The sequence below is a fragment of the Elephantulus edwardii genome, unplaced genomic scaffold (assembly GCF_000299155.1).
Source record: "Elephantulus edwardii isolate Elephantulus edwardi_28Jun2011 unplaced genomic scaffold, EleEdw1.0 scaffold00026, whole genome shotgun sequence".
Classification (NCBI taxonomy): Eukaryota; Metazoa; Chordata; class Mammalia; order Macroscelidea; family Macroscelididae; genus Elephantulus; species Elephantulus edwardii.
Window position 1 is genome coordinate 23,609,273 of NW_006399776.1, and position 22,211 is coordinate 23,631,483.

The 22,211-nt window shown below is 44.5% G+C and overlaps 1 protein-coding gene across 1 annotated transcript in view; it reads right to left on the bottom strand.

The window, feature by feature from the left end:
* Positions 1-20,574, bottom strand: part of ZFHX2 (zinc finger homeobox 2) — a 33,817-nt gene extending 13,243 nt beyond the window's left edge. Inside the window, exon 1 of the mRNA XM_006883152.1 lies at positions 20,276-20,574. The gene's annotated coding sequence lies outside the window, so the exon portion shown is untranslated. The remainder of the gene's footprint in view (positions 1-20,275) is intronic.
* Positions 20,575-22,211: the final 1,637 nt, after the last annotated feature.

Sequence of the window (22,211 nt, forward strand, 5' to 3'; positions counted from 1 at the left end):
CTTCAGCCTTGCCCTCTTCCCTACACACCAGAGCCACATACCCATTTGCCAACTGGACATCTACATTTCTTGCCGACCTTAAGACATCCAAAGACAGACTTCTCAGAGCTTATTCCTCCTCATCTTTTCTATCTCAACAGTTGGCAACTTTTCTTTTGCCTTTACCTCATACCCAGTTCAGCTACATCTATACCAGGTGTCCAGTGCTTCTCCTCCCCTCCTCTGCTTCTCTACCTGTCTTCTGGACCATGCCAGTATCATCTCTTTCCTGAATTAAAGCAATAGACTCCAAACTAACCACCAGTTTCCCCTACAACCTATTCTCTTACACAAAAGCCAAAATAATCTTTTATTTCATTCTCAATTATGAAAAATGCCAAACCTGTACAGAAATAGACCAGCCAGGAAAACAAACCCAACTTTTATGCCAAAGCCCAGCTTCAGTAATCATCAGTCAGCTCATGGCCAGTCTTGTTTCCTCTGTATCCTCTTTCACCATCACTACCACCATTCCCTCTACTGTTTGATGCACCTGCCCTTTTTATTGTGGTTTGAGTGAAAACTTACAAAGCAAACTGGTTTCAACTATTCATACACATTTTGTTTTAAAGCATTTTCTGAGCTTTGTTGTTGTTGGGTGTTAGCAAGTTGAGTCCGACTCATGGCAACTCAGTACATCAGACCAACTCTTTGGCCAATCCTGTGCTACCCTCATAACCTCTGCTGTGCTCAAGCCCATTGGTGCAAAAACTGGGTCAATCCATCTGGTTAAGGATCTTCCTTTTCTGAACTTTCCTCTGGATAAATGCTGTACTTTTGATTTTATATGACTGATGATTCTGTCTCATATGTTTTGAAGCAAATTTCAGGCATCATAGAAAATCATCGTTTTGAAACATAAATTGTACTATATTCTGCTTAAAACTTATTAATGATATTTCACTGCATTATGAGTAAAATCCAAACTCATTTCCAAGATCTACAAAAGACCCCTCAGCTCCAGGGTCCGCCCACTTCAGTCACAGGGCTGTCCACTGCCTTTCTGATCCTTAAGCACCCCAACTTCACTCCTATCTTAGGGCATTTGCAGTATCTGTTTTCTCACCCTGGAATGCTCTTTCTCCCAGTGGAAATCTCTGCATTATTTGTCCCTTGTCATTCAGGTCTTTTCTTAAATTTTGCCTCGTCAACAGATCTTCTTTCTCTGTTGTAAAATGGCCCTTGGGATACTTTCTTCATAAACTTACTACTACCTGATATTTCCTAGTTTGTTGTTTTTAGCTGCTCTCAAGTAGGATCCAGGCTAATGGTGACTCCATTTCCTGGTTTACTGATTTACTTATCTTCCTAAGGAAAGACTCAATCTGCTTTATTTATTATTTTATCATTAGCACCAAAAACAATGCCTGCCACATATTCAATAAATGTCTGCTGAATGATCTAAATCTGAGAAAGACCCTAAGATTTTCCATGTTTTCAAGAAGATGCAAATTCCCTAAGTTCAGGTTCTCTTGCCTTAGCTAGCTATCACTGGCACGTGCCTTCCAGACCCATCTCTGGTCACAAGCATGTGGAATAGATGAAGGCTTCTCTGGCCAGCTGAAAGACAGCAGTTCATATGTGATCTGGTGGCTTAATGGTAAAAAGTTGGCCTGCCAGCCCCAATGCGCATGGTTCGAATTTACTACTCCTCTGCAGGAGAAAGTAGCCAGTTTCCTCCCATGCAATTTACTGTCTCTGGAACCCGCTGGAGGGTCAGCTATAAGTCAGTTCCGACTCAAGAGTATATAACAACATAATTCCAAACACATTTTAAAAATTAGTAACAGTAATATTACTAAAAGCTGTTGAGGTCCATATATCCTGATCCTGGCATTGTACTAAATGTGCTAAATTATCTGTCTCAAAATTAACTGTCTCATTTAATCTTACTGCATCCCTATTTACAGATGAGGAAACCAAGAAACAGAGAAGTTGACTAAGCTGCTGGTGATAACACAGCTCCAGGATAGTGAGGCTAGAAATGAACTGACTCAGGACTTTTGATGGACTTATACCCCAACACTGGCCCAGTCTCCTCTGTCCCTCAGGTACATCACAGACAAGAACTGCCAAAAGACTTGAAATCAGCAATCCTGGGCTGCTTCCAGCTGACTGGAAGCACACCCCAAAGTTCCCATGTGGCTCTCAACTTTATCTGATCTTCCTCAAACTCACCAATTCTGCAGGCCTACCACAAAACCCTTCCAGATTTTCTGAGTGGCTCATCTATATTTTGTCTAGTTCTTAATAGCAGTAGATCTCTAATAACTGAAGATTTAGTGCTCTGGCCAGAGTATTTCAGAGAGGCTGAGGCAGGTGATGAGTAGGGAGGCCTCTCTCCTTCCTTGTTATGTGCCATCAAGACTCCTAGCCCTATGAACAAAGGGTTCTGAAACTTGCCCTATTATAAGCCAACCTCGCAATTTCTGACATACTTGAACCCATTGCTAGAGTCGATGCCAATCCATCTCGTTGAGGGTCTTCTCTTGCGTTGACTCTCCACCTTTCCAAGCATGATGCCCTTCTCCAAGGTCTAGCCCCTCCTCACAACATGCCTAGAGTAGGTGACATGGAGTATCACCATTCTTTCCTCTAAGGTGTATTCCAGTTTCACTTTCTCTGGGACAGATCCATTTGTTCTCTTGCCAGTCCATGGAAGATTCAATACTCTAGGCCACCTCTAACCCTCACCAGATTCCTTGACTTGAGATGAGTCTCAGGTCTGGCCCTATCCAGCCTGCAAGTTCCCATTCCAGTTTCCCTCTTTCTCCTTGGGGTCTAGCCAGGCATGAAGTCAGAGCCATTAAAGAGCAGAGTGGGGCTGGATTAGCATGCTAATGAAAATGCAAATTAGTACTTCGGAAAAGGAAGAGGGGTTGCCGGTGTGGAGGAGTTTGTGGGGTAAGGGAGTTAGAGAACCAAAAAGGAAGTGAAGGAATTAGATTGAGGGAACTCTAATCCTAGATAACCAGAGAAAAGAAGCCTATAAGTTGTGAGAGAAAAGGTCTGACCTTTCCAACAGTATCCTCCAATAGGCGGGGAATGGGCTGGCAGGTAAGGGTCTGACATTTCCCTGTCACTCCCACAATGGCTGATCACTGTCCCACCTGGTGTTCAGAACTGAGGCCTGAGCAAAAGGGCCCTTTTTGGTCCCTTTCACTGACCACTCTTTCCTGGCTCCCAACTCATAACTTTAGATAAAACTTGAGAGCAGGACAAGATACACCTAACCTCAATCTTGCAGGACCTTGTAGACCTCTTGCCACAGCTTCTACTTGCCAGAACTGGAACCAAAACGGTATGGCTTTTGGCTAGCTGATGGGTGAGACTCAGTTTGGCCAAGGGTAGGCTGGAAGCTGTTTAAAATTGCAAATCTCTTCCCCATATCCCAAACTACCCCTCCTTCTCCTCAGGAAAGAATTTCAATTGCAAATTTATCTCTGCCTCAGTGCACCCCTCCCCACCCCCACTTACTGCTACCAACTTCCCCCTCCCCCTTTCCTCTTCATAGTACTTCTCCCATCACCCAGTATTTATTGCAAACCTTAGGCTGCAGCAGTTTTTTTCCACTTTTTTCTCTCTTTCCATCTCCTTCCTATATATTTTCGTCCTTCCTCTCTGAATTTCTGTGTCTCTTTCTTTGCCCTTCCGACCATGAACTCCATTTTCCTCTTTCTAGAATGATGCAGAAAAAGATAACAGGACTAAAAGCCACCCCATCTCCCACCCAGGCTAAGATTCTTCTTCTACCTCAAACCATCACTTACTCTTCCCTTTAGTTTCTAGCTTTTCTCCAAGGCATCTGCCCTTCTTGGGGCTCATCTTAGGTTTGGGTGCAGGGAAAGGCAAATACTCAGCTACTCCTGCCTCTGGAGGGAAGGAAGGGCTTATCAGGTGTAGGATGAGGATGGGGAGGCAAGCAAAAGGAAAGACCTGAGTGGAGGCGATGGCTGGGGGGCCTATAACGAAGAGAGGGGTTGGGGGAGACAGAGAAGGCAGTGGCAAGAGTGTGATTAGAGAGGAGATTGATGTGAAGGGGCGCCACAGACGGCAGAGAGAGTCAATAAAATGAGAGGATCACATTAGAGGCGACAGAGAGAGCTTTAAATTACAAGGCTGCTGCCACGGAGGGGGATGGGAAGAAAGAGATACAGAGCCCAGAAAGAGAGGGGAGTTTTGAGGGTGTAGTCATCCTAAGATGAAGCCTCAGCTCCAAAATGGCCCTTAGTCCGCACAGCTCCCTGGGTGCCTCTATTTCATTCCCTTAGAAGGGAAAGGGAAACTGAAGAAAGCAATGGAGAAATCAAACATGTCCTTTTTTAAAAAAAAAACAACAAACGAACAACAACACTCTCCTCTTCCTTCCAGGCCTGAGAAAGGGAGTCCTACTTTATTCCACGAAGGAGTTGTTGCCCCACAAACAAATATTGACTCATAATCGCTGAACTGTAAACATTCTTCCATGGGAAGTGAGGAAAATAATTTAAAAACAAACCCAAACCTGTTGCAGATGAGTTGATTCCAACTCACGATGGCTCTAGGACAGGGTAAAATTGACCCATAAAGTTTCCAAGGCTGTCAGCTTTATAGAACTAGTTTGCCACATCTTTGCCTCACAGAGCAGGTGGTGGGTTCACATCACTAGTTCACAGCCAGGCTTAACTACTGTATCATGGAGGCTCCGAGTTAAGCAGAAAGGCACCTGCAAATAGCTGGTCAAGAATTCCTTCGTGATACTTGCTCCCCTGTTCAGTGGCAGAGCCATGGTACTTAGGAAGATATCAGAGCTATAGACATGAATACAGGTACTAGGACCCAGAAACTGACAAAGAAAGGTGCTTGGAGTGAAAGGGAAAGGCTCAGCTATGAGGCTGCAGAAACAGGTGGATAGCTGAAATGGAAGACTCTGAGGCCAAGCAAAGCAAGAAATATAGTAAGGTTGGAAGAACCAGAAAATCACAAGCACTAAAGCGGCAAGGGCAAAAAGCAAACCCATAACTCTTCCAATTTCCCAATTCATTGCCACTGAGTTGGAACCAATGCATAGCTGACCCTCCACTGGATTTCCATGGCTGTAAATAGCACACAAGGAGATTCCTCCTTTTTCTCTCTCAGAGCTGCTTATGGGTTCCAACCCCGAGAGAAGGTCTTTGGGTTAGCAGGACAATTCCCTACAGACTGTGCCACCAGAGCTTATAACCAAAAGAACAAAATCTGAAGAAAGAGATAATTGTATTCTTGAAGATGAACTAGGATGTGGGTTCAGTTTAGTTAGGAGAACTGGAGGCAAAGTGGACCCTGGATGCCCTCCTGGTAGCATCCAGCAAGGCCAGGACCCTGCTTCAATACCACCACTAGCTGACCAGAGAAAAGAAACGTGACTGCTCCCTAGTGGTCATAAAAGGAACATCCAAGGGGTTAGGCCTGATTGGGAACAGCCATTCTTCTCCCTGCTGCTCCCACTTAAAAAAAAAAGTCTGAAAACCCCCTTTTTTCCACCAAACACAACAGTACAGCAAAAGCTTTCAAAGCAAAGGCTGCCGGACAGCACCTTCTTGTTTGCCTGAAATTTGCATACAATGATTTTTCACAGTAGAGCCTTTCCAAACGTTTTTGCTTTCACTTTTCTAATTGTTCCTACCTAAAGAGCAGAAAATCACATAGGGGCATAAGGCCATGCAGTCATTTTGGAAAGGACCAGGGGGAGGGAGAATTACACAGCTCTACACTGCCTCAGAACAGAAAGCTGATAAAGAGCCAGTAGCTCAGCCCCATGGTGCCTGTAGAGCCCCACCAGCAGCAAGAGGTTCATTTATTCACTGTTGACTCACAGTTTTGGTACTGAGAATGGGGTTTATTAGGGAAGTAAGTTGAAGAGTGGGGAAGGCAAAGAATATCACCCAAAATAAAGCCAGGTTTTAGCCCAAGTTCCAAAGCACAATTCCTCCATTAGTCCAGGCTCTGTTTCAGTTCAGTAGTAAAATCCAAATCATCCAGCAAGGTTTGCCTCAGAACAGTTAAAAGTCAGTTTCTCCTTCAAGTATCCAGCAAGAACAACAAAACCTTTAACTGTGGCCAGCACAAATGCAAGAAGCCTCAGGTCCAACTTTTCCAGTTTCTCCAAAGCAATGCCACAGTCTCTCCACCACCATCACCAAAGTCTCACTCTCACCAGGGTCTTGCTCCAGTCTCTCTCAAGTCTTGCTGCCTACTGTGGAAAGTACTCTTTCTCTTACACTAGTCTCATAGCTGTTGATGATTTGTAAGACCATGTGTCTGCAATTAAGGTAGCTGGAGACCAGAGGGGACTAACTGTAATGGCTTAAAAAGACAACTTTTAGACTAACACTACAATTCAGTTTGGCTTATCCCATTTCCCTTTCTTGAAGCCAATTTTTAGGACCTTTTTTTTTCCCTTTCTCTGAGATAATTGCCTAAGGCATTTGTCTCCGAAATTCCTCTGCCCTTGCTTTTCACTTTTGTCTCAACGTGTTAGGTGCTCACAGTGACCCTAATTACAATGGAAGGAAACCTGCCTGATCCTGCACCATTCTCATAACCTCTGCTGTGTTTAAAAACATTGTTCCAGTCTTTGTGCCAATAATCCCATTGAGGGTCTTCCTCTCTTTTGCGATACACTAATTTTCCAAGCCAAAGTGCTCCTCAGAAGCAAAGATAGTGTGACTTCATCTCACAATTTTGGGCATATTGTCAGGAGGGACCTGTATCTGAAAAAGGACATCATGCTAGAAAAAGGTGCTTTCAAGAGAAGGCAGCAAATGTCAGAAGACTAAATATTGGCTTTTTTATATAACTTTTATATTAACTTGGGTTATGTTGTAAGCTGCCACATGACAACATACACAGTAGAATAAGACCATTGTAATCCATCAGATTTCCACCTGCTGATTTTCAAAAGTAAATTGCTAGTCCCTTTTTCCTAGTTTTTCTTAGTCTGGAAATTTCTCTGAAATCTTTTTAGCATCACATAAACTTCCACAAACAGATGAATCGTTTCTGCACATGGGAATCAAACCCAAGCCTCCTACATGGAAAGCAAAAATTCTTTCACTGAGCCATCCAATACCTCACATACATGTTGTTGTGTGCAGAGTCTTTACCCCGCAGGCCACCCGAGCCCCCTCACATAGATATATATACTAACTGTAATTAATTGAAAGGAGATAGTCATGGAGAAAGGGAAAGAAAAACAGGGAATATGGCATGTGTATACTCCTGCACAGTGGGGGATTGTTCAATATAAACAGCAAATAAATTCTAATTTGATGAGTACTTTTTGCTTTTAAGGCAGTGAGAAAATACAGACTTTGGATTCAAGCAGATCCAGGCTCAGTCTTGGTTTGACCACTCACTGGCTACCTTCACTGTCCACTCACTGTCTACCTTGGTAAGTAAGTTATTTGAGCATCAGTCTCCTTTCCAGTAAAAAGCAAAGAATACTACATTCCTTTGCAGATTGTTGTGAAGATTAGATAGCATGTGCAGAGTTCATATGCTGAGTTCTCAATGAGCTGATTCTTTTCCTTCTCTCCTGGTTACCTCCTCCTGTAAGTTAGGATGGTGTTTGCATGCAAGCTGACAACATTCCTTCTGCCTCACTCCTTCCTTTGGCCTAGACTCATCCTCTACTTTCTATCCTTTTCAAAGTGGTAGGATATGAATGTACTCTAGCAGGAGAGTTCATTTCTCAACAGACCCTCTTTCTTTTTAAATATTATATTTTCTTTTTTCTCCTTGTTGTGTACTGTCAAATCTCCAGCAAAGCATCTGTTTGATTCGAACTGTGCACCTTCAGGATTGCAGTGCAGCTTCTTGCCACTGAGCCACCACAGCTCCCTAGACCTTCCTGATTCCCAGGTAAGAAGAGAAGCTTTGCCCAGGCTCACTCATAGATTGAACACAGAAGCAACTAATACCTGATCCAAACTACGATTATCTCTTTCTCTAAAATGATAATTTTCTCTGCTTGTCTTTAAATCTTACCCCCTATATGTAAAAGAGCTCAGGTGGCCTAGTAGGTAAGGAGTTGTGCTACCAACTTAAAAGCAGGTGGTTTGAATCTGCTGCTGATCCTCAACATCAGCAAGTTACTGCCTCTGAAAACCCCCGATTTAAACTCAATGGCAATGAGATGAGTTATATGTAAAAAAACAAACAGACAAACAAAAAAACCACAAAAAACAAAACACTCCAGCAATCTTATTCTTTCATTTTTCACTCCAGTACTCTCTCCCAGATTCATTCTTTTTCCCTTCCTGCAAATATTTCAATCTAATAGATTCTGACTCATAGCAACTTTCCACCAGATTTCCAAGGCTGTAAATCTTAATGGTAAGAGACTGGCCCTCTTTCTCCTGTGGACTCCCTGATAGGTTTAAACTGCTGGAGATGCTCAGCTGTTTGCTTAGTAGCCCAATTGGCTACCAAATTTGCCACAGGAATACTTTTACTGAAGGGTGCTTAATTTACTCAAACAGAGATCTCTTGGCATAGTAGTCCTCAGGAAGCTTTGTGCCACTAACCCAAAGGCCATGCCTCTCTGGCGGTTTGATCCACCAGTGCCTCCTCAGGAGAAGGATCGTTTTCTCCCATGGCATTTACAGCTTTGGAAATCCACTGGAGGATCAGCTATGAGTTGGTTCCAACTTGACGGCAATGACTTGGCTTCTCTTGAATTAAGCAAGCTAAGTTTTGCCCAAAGTAAAAAGAGTAAGTATGGCAGGCAAAGAGTATAAATACAGACAAGCAGGGAGAAAGAAATGAAGTATTCTAGAAAATAAAGAAAAAGACAACTACTTAGACACAGGCCTGAACTACTGGACTTGATGGTTTAGGACTATAGTCTTGGGAGGCATCTAGGTTAACTAATAAAAATTGATGAATTATTTATTGTCATAATATTCTAAAGCCTAGTCTGTTAAGCAGCATCTAGGGGCTTAAAAGCCTGACTTAAATAGTCATCTAAAAAGCAACTCGTCCTGTGGTGGTTTCTTCCTGCCTAGAACAAAGGAAAAAGACATAAACCTGAGACTGAGGAAGCAGTTATTCTAGGGGACTACTTTAACAGCTTCCACAGCTTTTCTCTGAAACCAGAAAAACTAGATGATGGACCACATTAGGAGTTCCTGGTAAGGATGGGTTAAAAATGTAAAACAAAATTAAAAAAAAAGATCCAGGCTTACTGATCTGAAAGAGAATGGAAGAACACTTAACACTATCACCCTAAGACAACCTTCTAACTTGAAACTGAAGGCACTCCTAGAGTCGACCTTTCAGCCAATTTATAAATAGGCCAATAAATTAAATAGTAACATCTGAGAAGAATGTACCCCTGAGAAGAATTAACTTTAAGAAGACCAAAAGGGCAGAATTTGTCCAAAGCCAAAGGTGGCAGGAAGTGACGGAAGCCAGACAAAAGAAACAGAGAAACCCAGGACCGGTGAGGCATTAAGAATACTGCAGCCAGTGTCATGAAACAATTTGTGTATGAATCATTGACTGGGAAACGAATTTGCTTTGTAAACTTTCACTTAAAGTTTAATGAACACAGGAAAGAAAAGAAAGAGACCAACAAAGCAAAGGAAGAGAGAAGGAAAAGGGAAGATGATGTGAGAGGGCAGACAGAAGCAGGAGCTGGAGCTGCATATGTAAATATTTAATCTTTTAAAGGCATCTTAGTTCTGGCACCAGATTGGGCCCACTGGCCTGTCCCCAGTGAGAAGGAGGGTTAGCACCTTGCTAAATGTATAAGGTAGGCAAGAGGAAATTATACGAATAGAAAAGGAGACACTGAAAGGAAGATGCCTCCAAGGGTGGGTAGGGAGTTATCCAAACCATTGCCAATGGTTAGCAACGCAACACTTAAACCATATACCACCATGGCTCCTGTGTAGGGTTTGAACAGGAGAGAAAGGGAAATTGTGGAACGAACCCACAACTGGTATGTTTTCTATAAAACCACAATTGCATGGATTTGTGTGCTCCTGGTGGAAGTAGGATAGATGTCCTGGTGAGGAGCTTGTTGGCCCATACATCTCCAGATGTCTCCCAAGTGTGTGAAGCTGGTCTGTTCACAGATCTGAGATCAGCTTATCAGGAAGAGAAGTATCTACCAAGTGCACTGGAAAGACTTGAGAGGTCCTCACATTCCACATACATACATGGCTCAGACAAATACAGGAAGCCAGTTCTGAACTATTCTTCTATCTAAATTCAGCTTTATAATCACATCTGATATTAGTATGGGAAAACCTCTGTGGATTTTTAATTTCCCTGAGCTTAGAAGGAATTGCATCTAATCCTATGTTCATTTGGAAGTATACTATTCTAAGTGATTATCTAGAAATACATCTTTCTGGTTCTTTGACTCTCTACCACCCTGTTATATAAAGACTCCATTTAAATACTATTATAACAACCACTTAAATACTATTATAACAACATCAGCACAAAACAATAATAAAATGATAATGAGTCTACACTATTTTTATTTATATGCATCTAACGTGAATTAAAAAAAATCATCTTAAGAACAGATTTGAGGCATTGGTCACCAATGTTCAAAGATCAGAGGAGCTGTGGGATGAAATCAGGGATGTCATCCATGAACAGAGCAACAGGTCAATACAAAGACAGGAGAAACAAACAAACAAAAAAACCAAGATTGATGTTTTACAGTTTCATAGAAGAAACTATGAAAATTGCATTAGACCATCAAGAAGCCAAAAGAAAGGGAAGAGATGATACAGAGTAAAAGAGATGAACAGAAGATTTTAAAAGGCAACTCAAAAAGATAAAGCAAAATAGTTACAAAATGTGCAGAGTTGGAGTCAGAAAATGAAGGAAAGAACTCACTGCATATTTCTTAAGCTGAAAGAATGGAAAAACAAGCCTTGGGTTGCAGTACTGAGAGATGCCTTGGCAGAATCTTGAATGATCCAGGAAGCATCAAAAATGATGGAGTGAATACAGAATCACTATACCAAAATAACTGGTCAACACTGAAAAATTTCAGGAAGTATCATATGACCAAGAGCCAATGGTAATAAAGGAAAAAAGTTCAAGCTGCACTGGAAACACTGGCAAAAATAATAAAGCCCTAGGAATTGATGGGATTGAGTGATGATTTGCTCACCACTCTATGCCAGGAAATTTGGAGGACAGTATTTGTTCTCATTTCCAAGAAAGGCATTCCCAACAGAATGTGGAAATTATTGAATAATATTATTAGTATCACATGTAAACAAAATACTGCTGAAGATCATTAAAAAATGGTTAGAACAATACATAGAGAAAGAGAATTTCCAGAAGCCCAAGTTGGATTTAGAAGAAGACACTACACCTGGGGATATCACTACAGGTGTCAGATGGATCCTGGCTGAAAGCAGAGAAGACTAGAAGAATGCCTGTGTTTTATTCACTATGCAAAAGCATTTTACTGTGGCTCCCAACAAACTATGGCTAAAATTGAGATGAATGGGAATCCTACATCTTTTAACTGTGCTCATACCATATCTATATCTAGACCAAGAAGCTGTTGTCTGGATGGAACAAGAGAACACTGCATGATTTAAAATCAAGAAGGGTGTCAGGGTTGTATCCTTTCTCCATATCTATTCAGTCTGTATGCTGAGCAAATAATTTGTGAAGCTGGACTCTAGGAAGAATATGGCATCAGGTTTGGAGAAAGACTCATCAGCCACCTGTATAGACAGATGACACAACCTTGCTTGCTCAAAGTGAGGAGGACCTAAAGCACTAGCTGCAGGAAATCAAAGGCTAACTACAGTCTTCAATATGGATTACATCCCTCAAATCAAGAAAACAACAGAGGTTCTTACCACAGGGCCAACAGGCTCAACAGCACCTAACAACAACATGTAGTAGACACTGTGCTGAGTCTTCTGCAATTATCACATCACCCAATCCTCCATACAGTCTATAAGTTATTTATTCCAATTTTACAAACACAGAAACAAGTTTAAATGGGTTTAGTGATCTTTAAGGTTTCTCACTGAGAAAGGAGCCAGGATTAAAACTTGTGAGAATAGTCTAAAAGTATTATATTTTAGGGCATTATTTTTATCGTAGGAGTATGCAATGAGGGTTGCAGAGTGGATTATATTTGGGGGTAGGGGGTGGGGTTTGGGGAGGTGTGTGTGGGGGGATTGTGTACCAATGAGGGGGTTTTTCTTTTGCTTTTCAAGGAGAGGAGCAAATGGGGGGGAGGGGTTTGTGCGGGGAGAAGGGTGCAACAATGAATGAATGGAATCCCAAAATCTCTGTAGATGTTCATTGAAATGAAATATAAACAACCTAAATTAAAAAAAAAAGAATTAAAAAAAAAGAAAATGTAAAAAAAAAATTAAAACAAAACAAAAAACTTGTTAGCCTGACCCAACTAGCATTGCTGTTCTTGGGTAAATTTTTATACCTCTGAATTTAGACTAGTATGCACCTAGAGTCTGTATTATTACTCTGTCTGCCCTTATGGGTGTTGCTTTGAGAGTATGTGCAGTTTTACGATCCTCTTTGAAGATACTAGATAGCTATCTAGTACAAGAAGGGGCAGAACAGGAACACTGTTTTGTGCAATGCCAGAAGGTGCCACTCACATGCATTATGTGTATGTGTCTTTGTGAAAGACAAGAGAGTCCATGAGCATAAGCAGTCTGGTGGCACAGTAAATGCTTGGCTGCTTACTGAAAAGCCTGGTAGCCCAGTGCACAAGAGAAAGATTAGCCTTGTAAACCCTGTGGGGCAGTTCTACTCTGTCCTATAAAGTTATGTATGAATCTATGAAATAGACAGCAACAATGTGGGTTTAGTTGGGTTTTTTTGTGAGGGAAATAGAGCTACAGCATGTGAGCAGACATGGACCTATGCATGAAGGTTGTTTGAATAATGTGTCTACTTGTGATGTTTTTTAAGGTTGAGGAGTATCCATATTAATTAGCATATATGCTTTATCAAACAAGTAGTGCAGTAGTATTTTAAAACACAGCCTTTAGAGTCAGTGAGCCCCAGAATCAAATTTTAGTTGTATTTTTTAATATGTTAATGATCTCAGATGAGTTGCTTAAACTCTTTTAAGCCTCAATTTCTTCATCTTTATAATGGGGAATTACCTCATGGAGCTCTCTATCAACTGATAGTCACTACTGAGACTAGCACTTTGCATTCATCAATAAATAGAAACATTAATTATTCATCCCTGTGCCTTATTTCCTGAGTTGATGGTGTAAGTCTATGCGCATTGCTTTTTGTTTTGTGTGTCTGTGGCCAAGGGCCTGCGGAGGTGCTCCTTCCTGCACCCCCATTGGGCTTCCTTCAGGGCCCTGGCGTGAGCCCCAGGCTTCCCTTGCAGCCGCAGGGCGTTGTGTGTGGGTGTTTTGCAGTGTGCTCGGGTGTGCTCGGTGGCCCTGCTGGCGCGGGCGTGTTTAGGGTGGTGGTAATTACTGGGATGGCCCAGCCCTAATGAGTGTGATCTCGTTACACTCTCGCCGCCTCTAATGGAGCTAACCTCATTTCACAGCCATTAGAGATGGAGATGAGGCCCCGCCCACTGGCCCCGCCAGCTGCAGCTTTTTCATCCCTGGCCACATTCTTTCCTTCTAGCTCACCATTTCTCTGTTTTACCGCTCCTTCTCCCTCCGTTTCTGCTCCTCCTTCCAGATTTCCCTCTCTCGTTCCCTATTGTTCTCCCTACCTCCCGCTCTGGGTCCCTCACTCTTCTCACACCTTTTCACATCTCCCTTCTCTCTTCCGTTCTTGGTTCTTCCTTCCTCCTGCACTCTCTCTTGTTCTTGCCTCCTGTTTGCCTCTACACCTCGGTTTCTGTCTTCTGCTCTGTGCCCTCCATCACCACGCACTGCCGCTGTCCCTCCCCTCCCCCACCTTGCCCCGTCTGGCCAAAGGACAAATCTCAAGGGGAAACCAGCAAAGACAAACAAGGAGCAGTGACTTCATTATCGTCGTTAATTTGCCACTTCAGTTCCTCCCACAAGGGTCAAAGCTTGAACTCGGGACTGACACAGAGGCCGAGACCAGAGCCTGGCTTTTCTGCCTCTCACACAGGCCCTTGTCCTCCCTCCTCCTCTGCTGTCTTCCATTTCCCTGCAGGGGGTCAGGCTGTTTTCTCTCCAATTTCTTTCTTAGTTATCCTTGCCCAACACTCTCCTTTTTTCTTTTACTCCAGTTAAATTATATCTATGAGCTCTCTCATTACTAAGTCACTGGTTGGTTTTTTACTTTTAACTCCTTCAATCTCTGTCGTCGTACTCAGCCTCTCTCTTTTCCCTACTCCTTCCTACCTAATATATTCTAAACCTTTCTTGTCCTTCATTGGTCTCCTCTCTGCCTAATCTAGAGTGCATTCCTTTTCCTAAAGCGCTAGAATTTATCTCTAGGTTTTCGAAGGTGGAGATCAGAGGAAGAGAGGCTTCTGCCAAGCCCTGGGCAAGGCAGACACTGAAAACGGGCTGAGGGGAAAATGTGACATGGGGGAAAGGGTGCTAGGCCAGCAAACAAGGCAAGTGGCAGAACCTAGCCTAAGAGGGGCACACAGATACACAGAACTCTACACCAACACCAGAGGCAGTGCTGCGTTTAGGGTTGAGATTGGTGCCACCAGAGAGGGGACTGAGAATAGTCCCTGGCAAGACAAGGAACTAAACTGAGGATGGAAATGGCCTTGACCCCATCAGCTCCTCAGGGAAACATTTTAACACTCCTATCCCACCCTCTGCCCTCCTCCACTGAAAAGCCAAATGACTAGCAATTGACCCTCGACCTTTAGCCCAATCCCAGCCCCAAAGGGAGAGACTGAGGGTTGCTGGCTGTGACTACAGGCCGGTACAAGGAAACATTCACACATGAAGTAAAATTTTCTCACCCACACCCATCCTGCTTCTCTGACTTTGCATGTCAACATGCTACACAGCACCAGACATATTCTCCCCAGAGGAAGCTCTTGTCCACCCCATGCCAATCAGGTCCTAATTACACAGGCCCTAATGTGTGAGCCATTCCAAGAGCCATTCCAATATCAATACTGAAGAATCTTAGCTTTATTTCAATCCCTTATTCCTGCCTACACACAGAGGATGGCTCCTGTTCTCTCTCTCACTTGACCTCCAGGCAAATATAAGCAGTCAAAAAGACTATGGAGGGGGAAAGTGAAGAATGCAGAGCTGTCTCTAAGAATTAGGAAAAGGCTTTTCCTCCAGGTGTACGGAGCACACATGCCAAGGGGACAGCTTGGTGATCTCAGCCCTGTCATCCCTTAACTAGCCACCATGAACATGATGGCCCTGCTCTCTGAACTAGCACCTACATGACGGAGCTAATGAGGATTACCTCTAAATCTTTTTACCCTGCCTCACCAGCCTAGGAAGGAGGAGGGAACTGTTCCCTAAGACTTTCTCCAGAGAAGCAAGGGGCTCTGGGGAAGTGGGTAGTGGGATGAGTGAGCTTAGTATGAGAAGCCAGAGAAGAAAGATGGAAAAATCAATGAAATGAGTTTCTAACTGTGAGGTAAAAGACCGCCGTGTCGACAGCCTGTCGCCTGCTGCAAAATATGAGCTGCCCAAGTCCACGGTGGCTGACAGTGCATATAGCAGCCACTGTCCTCCCTCAGGCCCCCTCCCACCAGCCCCTTCTCCAGCTGCCCTGGCCTTATTATTGTCAGACTTTCACCAGCGCTCTCTCAGCTCACTCTCTACACTGGTCTACTTGCCTGGATTTTTCAATCCGCCTTTTGGGCTCTTAACATAGGGCTAGCTATAATCTCTGATTCTGGTGTATCTTTCTCCCCTGGCTCTGTATTTAGACCTTTCTGCAGGTTTCAATCTGAGAGCTGTGGTAAGCTCTACATCTCGTTTCCTGCACATGTCCTAGATCCCTCAGTTTCATTCAACAATGGACTATCAAGCATCAAGCCCATCCTTCATAGGGCTCTTTAAATCAAGGTGTAGGCAGCCGTATTCTGTGCCTCCCGCTGTTTCTTTGGCCAATGTGGTCAGTTTCTCATTTGCAATTACCTGCATCAGGACACTATTTAGGATGGGTCTGGCTTTTATTTGAACTCTTTGTGACCAGTGTTTATTTGAATGTGACAGACTCAGCTGTGGTTTGGAAATGGTGTAGGAATGCTACTTCTAATTTAGCCTACCCTAGACACTACTCCTTTCCCTATCCTCCACAGCTTCTCCTAGGGCCCATAGAACTGTACATTCATGTTTTATCTTTTGAAAAACTAACCCAAACCCACTGCCGTGGAGTCAACTCAGGGTGCCCCTCCATCTTAATCGGTACACATTGTAGGACACATGGTACATTTGAACCACCAACCTTTTAGTTCCTCCTAAATCTCATGTCTATCCCGTCTTCAAGTGTGCCACTAGCACAAAGTCTTTCCTCTCCCTGCCTTAGATCACACTGTCACTGGCTTAACTCTCCTCTAGTGCTTTCCTCCTATTTCTGATTCCTCAACTTGTCTATTTATGAAAACACAGGCCTGGGGGCTGAGGAAAAGATGATGGGCAATTCTTTTCCATAGCTTCTCACTATTTGGTTAGTAGGTATTTATTTATTTATTAGGCATCTTCTATGTGACAGACATCACGCTTCTGTCAACTACAACACGTAGCAAGCCTATGAACAACAGCTCTGAACCCTACCCTATCCTGTGCCGTCCTCATCATCTCTGATATACCTGAGCCCATTGTTACAATCACTGTGTCAATTCATCTTGTTAAGGGTCTTCTCTTTTGCTGACCCATGGAATGTTTTGGGAAACAACTAACTAGACAGACTGGCCCCTGTCTGCACAGCCATCACAATGAACCTGTTTATTCTGACAGCTGAGTCTTTCCAACCAGCATTTCTTTTTCCCTACAGCTAGAGTCCACTGTATCCTCTGACATTTCAGAACTCTTTCCCTTTCTATATCACCACACCAGCTTATACAAACTGACTCCCTCTTCATTTCCTGCTTCAGCTGCCACCCCTAAACCGAAAGCCAGGTCCATCTTACATCTTCTCTGTAACTCCCTTCCATGCTCACAAAGCCTGATTCTTTCATATTCTGTTACCGCCATTTACTGTTATTCCATCCTTCTTTACTTGCCATTCATTTCTACCGTCTGTCCATCCTTAATGCCCCACCTCCCCTCGTCTCTTCCTCTTGCTTCAGTCATGCTCCTAGGAACCTCAAACCCCCATGAACAGGACCTTATTCTGAGCTAAGAGCTCAAAGGAGACAAGCTGTAAGAGCCAGGAATTCTACTGATTTGACTCAAACCGAGGCCCAGACCAAGTTTATTGCATCTGTGATACAGCTCCCCAGCAGAGCAGCAAGTTACTCCTGTATGGGTCTCAAGGTAACACCAGCTGCCTCTGACATCATGGAGGGAGGAACCCTGTCAGGTTTCCAAGGCAACACCAGCAATTTATGACATCAGAGGCTTGAGATCTTTGGTTCTCAGGGGGCTGGAGAGATTCAAGTTCCTGTCAGTTAAAGTAAATGGAAATGCTACTCTTTTTTCATCTCTTTGCTCATGTTCTCCTGGCTTAGGAATGAAGTGCAAAGGCTTTCTATGATGTAGTAAGTGATGAGGTCACTGGAATAAACACTGAGGGGTTATTGCTCCCTCTCTCTTCACCCCATGTCTCTACACCTGCCTTCTCTCACTTGACATCTCTTTCTTTGGGGGCTTTGCCCAGTGGTATTTTTACTATGTCTTTTTTTTAAATTCCCAGTCGCCCCTCCTGCAGTTCTCTCTTTGCATCAGTCACGCTGTGTCCTTCTCACATTGAGGCATTTGTTTCCTTTGATACCTGGTCCTCGCCTTTTTCCCCCTGCCATGCTCTGTGCAGCTCTGATCTGCTCCAACACTCCTCCTTTTACAATCCATTTACGTTCTTTGTACCACACTCCCCATCTCATCTTATTCATCCATTTCCTTCATTATATATTGCTTTATCTGTTGACCACCGCTTGACAAATCTATCATTTTTTTCTCCCTCTTCCCCTCTGTATAGCTATTAACTCATGTTTCATTTCATTCTCCCAGTTTTTCATTAATCACACAACCATTCAGTTTCTACCCTGCCCCCCAAGCCGCATAGATTTTCTTCCTTTCCTTTGCACATTGCTCACATCAGGCATTTCTCTACCCCATGTGTTTATTGTACTCAGCCTCCCCTTCTCCTCTGTTATTCTGTTCACCTTTGAAATCTTCCATCTTCTACCTATATCTACCTTCTCCTTTTACCCTTTCAAGCTGTTCAAGGTCTAGAAAAACGATGACACACTTAAGACCAAAGTAAACTCTCCAAACCCTTTATCTACCTTTACCATTCTTTAGGCTGAATGGATTCCAGCCCCTTGCATAAGAAAGCATTTATCACACTAATAAAAACTGCCTAGTAAATAATTGTGTGGAATCCAAATATGATAATAGGAGCTGAAAGAGAGAATGGGCTCAGGAAGATGATGAACTGGAAAGTAAAGAGAAGTCACTGAATGCAGAATGAACCAAAACATGAGAGCAACCAGGCAGAATGTAGCTCTGAATTCTAGAGAATGTCCCCTTACAAAATCAAAGTTGACAGTTAACTGACATAATGTTACAGGCTAGTGAAGGGGTTATATGCCCCTGGAAGCCCATTAAATTGATTTCTTGGCCTGTTTATGTGCCTTCACAAATCATGGTTCTCACCTCCTCTGGCCCTTTGCTCTCTGGTACCACAAATGCTGAGGTCAAAATGCTAGGTAAAAGGATAAGGGTTAAAAAAAGAACTTGGGTGATCAAAGAGAAAAGGTAGGAAGAGGGTAGATTATGGGAACAAAGGTGGAAAATAAGGAGTCCTTGAGAGAGAAGGATGGAAAAGAACGGGTGAGACAAATGGGAGATGAAAAAATATACAATGGTAATTGGGGGGAGGGAGAAAAATTAAGTCACCAAGGAAAAGATTTGTGGTGGAAAGCTCCTGGAGAAATGGATAACACACAGGAGACTAGAAGACAAGGTCCTGAAGGGAGAGACAGGCACATGGCAAAAAGCAGTCAACAATGTTGGGAAGTTCCGAAGCCTTAGGGGTAAAGGTAGAAGAGGAGGCCATCCTGGCCTGACTGAAAGAGTACTGGAGGCCTTGGAGGAGACACATCTCTCATCTCTTCCATATCCCTGGTCTTCCTTGACCTCTGACCAGTGACAACCACAATCATGACTCATAAGCAAACTCCGAAGTAGCCTCGAAAGGTCAGCGATATCCACAAGGACCCTGAAGGAGAAGGCTTGGGGTCCAAACCAGGAGAATGGTAGGCAGCCAAGGCATGACACATAGTGGCATGGACACAGAGGGAGAGGTTCGTTCAAATGGGAAGGGTCACAGATATCTGAAGATGGATGGATGGAGAATAAAAAAACCAACAGGCAGGGACACATGGGCAGAAAGCTGCAGGACTACAGACTCACGAAAAAAAATGTAGTGAAGTGTTAAAAAATGATAAGGGTACTAAGTGAAGGGAAGATGAAAAATAGATCTAGAGTTGGGGGCCCGTACAGACATGCTTCACCTTAGAGATGTGGTCTCCCAGTACCTACTCGCACCGTCCCACTCTATTAAAAGCCCAACTTCTGGCAAAAATGAAGATCAAGGGGATCCATGGTTCCCATACCCCCACCCCAGCGCGACAGCCCATCCATCAGCCGGCCCTCGGCGGTTCCAAGCCTTCTTCCGCGGCCGAGACCCTAGCCCCTTCCGCCTGACAGTACCAAGCCCCCACACTCACCCGGCCTCCCCTTCCCTTTGGGACCCCTGTTCCCTGCACAGCTCCGCACGGTCCGTCTAGGCTTTCGTTACTCCGTCTGTCCAGCTGGCTCCTGGTCCAGCCTCGATGCCCTTCCCTTTCCCCGTTTCTCCCTCCACCCCTGCATCTCTCTCTTCCCTCCATCCCCGCCCGCCCGCCCGCATGTCCTCTCCCTTCCACACCCCTGCCCCTCCTCCTCTGGCTCTCGGTTTGTCTGTCTGTCCGTGCCCCCTCCCCCAGCCCCTCTCTGTCCCTCTCCGTCCCCGCCAGCGGCAGTCTCCGAGCGCCTCCTCTCCCTCTGTCTCGAGCTTCCAAAGAGCAACGAAGGAAAGAAGAGAGAGGGAGAGGGGGGAAAAAACACACCAACCCAGCAGCATCGGAAATCGATGCACTTACACCTCCGCTGGAAGCAGGGACGGGAGTCGAACCGCGGCCGCCGAGCAGCGCGAGTCGGGGAGGGGAGGGGGCGGCTCTTGGAAGGGACTTCTCCGATGTGTTGATTCCTTATTTTCCCCTCCTCCTCCCTCCCTCCAGCGCTCGCTCCGGGGCGTCGGGGACGAGATGGAAAAAATAAATAAATAAATTCGCGGCGGTGAGGGAAGTGAAGGAAAATAATCAATGCTATTTGGCTGCGGCTGAAGTGTTTTCCCGGCTTCGTGAGGGGGTTTCCATTGATTCACCCTGGGCACTCTCTCTCCCTGCCTCCTCCTCCTCCTCCTCCTCTTCGCCCTCCTCCTCCTCCTTGCCCTCACTCCTCCGCCTCATTCACTGGCTGGAGCCGAGGCGTCCCACACAATGGAATAATCAATACCCAGGCGCCCGGGGCGGCCCCACTGAGCAGGTGCAGCGGCCCGCCCGCCGCGGCGCTTGCCGGGAGATGTAGTCCATCCGCCCCCGCCGGCCGCCTGGGCTTGGGGGCCGAAGCCCATACTGGAGCTGCACGGGGGCTGAGGCTGCCGCAGCGGCTTGGGCCCAGCACAAGGGCAGGTCATTCCTTGATTTTGTCATCAAGTCCATTCCAGTGACCCACCAACAGGGCAGGCTCCTTTAAACTCCTGTTTCCTCCTCACGCCTACAGAAACCATACATTTGTTTTGTTTTAAATGAACTCTAGAGCAAACAAGCCCTGGCTTCTACCAGCCCTTCAGAGCTGCCTGAAGCCTCTCCCTCCATCCCCCCCTCCACCCCGCCTCTCCCTTCTTCCTGTTTTATTATTTCCCCCCCCTTCTGATTGGGTTCTAGAACTCTCTGCAGCAATTCTTCTAAAGTCTCCCACAGCTTCTAGAGCTTCTATCTCCACTCGCCTTCACTTAGTGAATGGGGAGGGGGAATGTTACTTGTTCTTCAGTCCATCAGCTCTTCTGCCCTCTCCTATAGCCTAAATAATAATGGCTAAGAGTGCGTGTGCAGGCACAGTTCAAATGCTTTTACATATATTAAGCTTTCCCCCCCCCCTTCATACTGCTGTGAGATTGTTGTTTGTTGTTATGTGCCCTTGAGTTGCCTGCGACTCATAGCAACCCTATGTACAACAGCCCTAAACCCTCCTGTATCCTGTACCAATCCCACTGTCTCTGGCACACCTACCCCGAATACCCCATTCACTGAATCAATCCACCTCATAGAGGGTCCTTCCTCTCCAGCGCTGTCCCTCCACCTTCCCAAGCATGACATCCTTCTCCAAGGATTGGTCCCTCCTTGCAACATGTCCAAAGTATGTTAGAGAAAGCTTCAGAATCCTTGCCTCCAAGGAGCAGCCTGGTTTAACCCTCTCTAGAATTATCCTTTTCATTTTCTTAGCAGTGCATGGTATATTCAATACTCTTCAACACCACAACTCAAAGGTATTATTCATTAGTCCCTTGCTGAAACTGAGGAGGACCTGAAGCACTTGCTGCAGAAGGTCAAGGGCTTTAGTCTTCAATATGGATTAAAGCTCAACATCAAGACGACAAAGATTCTCTCCACTGGGAAAATTGATAGCACCATGATGGATGGAGAAAAGATTGAGGTTGTTTAAAGTTACAGCCTGATTGACTCCACAGTTAACATTCCTGGCACCAGCAGTCAGGAAATCAAAAGAAGAATTGCACTGGCAAAAATATGTCAAGGAACTCTCCAGGGTACTGAGAAGCAAGGATGTCAGTCTAGAGACTAAGGTGTGCCTGATTCAGGCTGTGGTCTTCACAATTACTTGCTATGCATCAGAGAGCTGGGCAATGACTAAGGATGACAGAAGAAGAATTGATGCCTTTGAGTTGTGGTGCTGGATAAGAGTCTTGAACATATCATGCCAAGAAAACAATAGGTCTGTCTTGGATATGGTGAAACC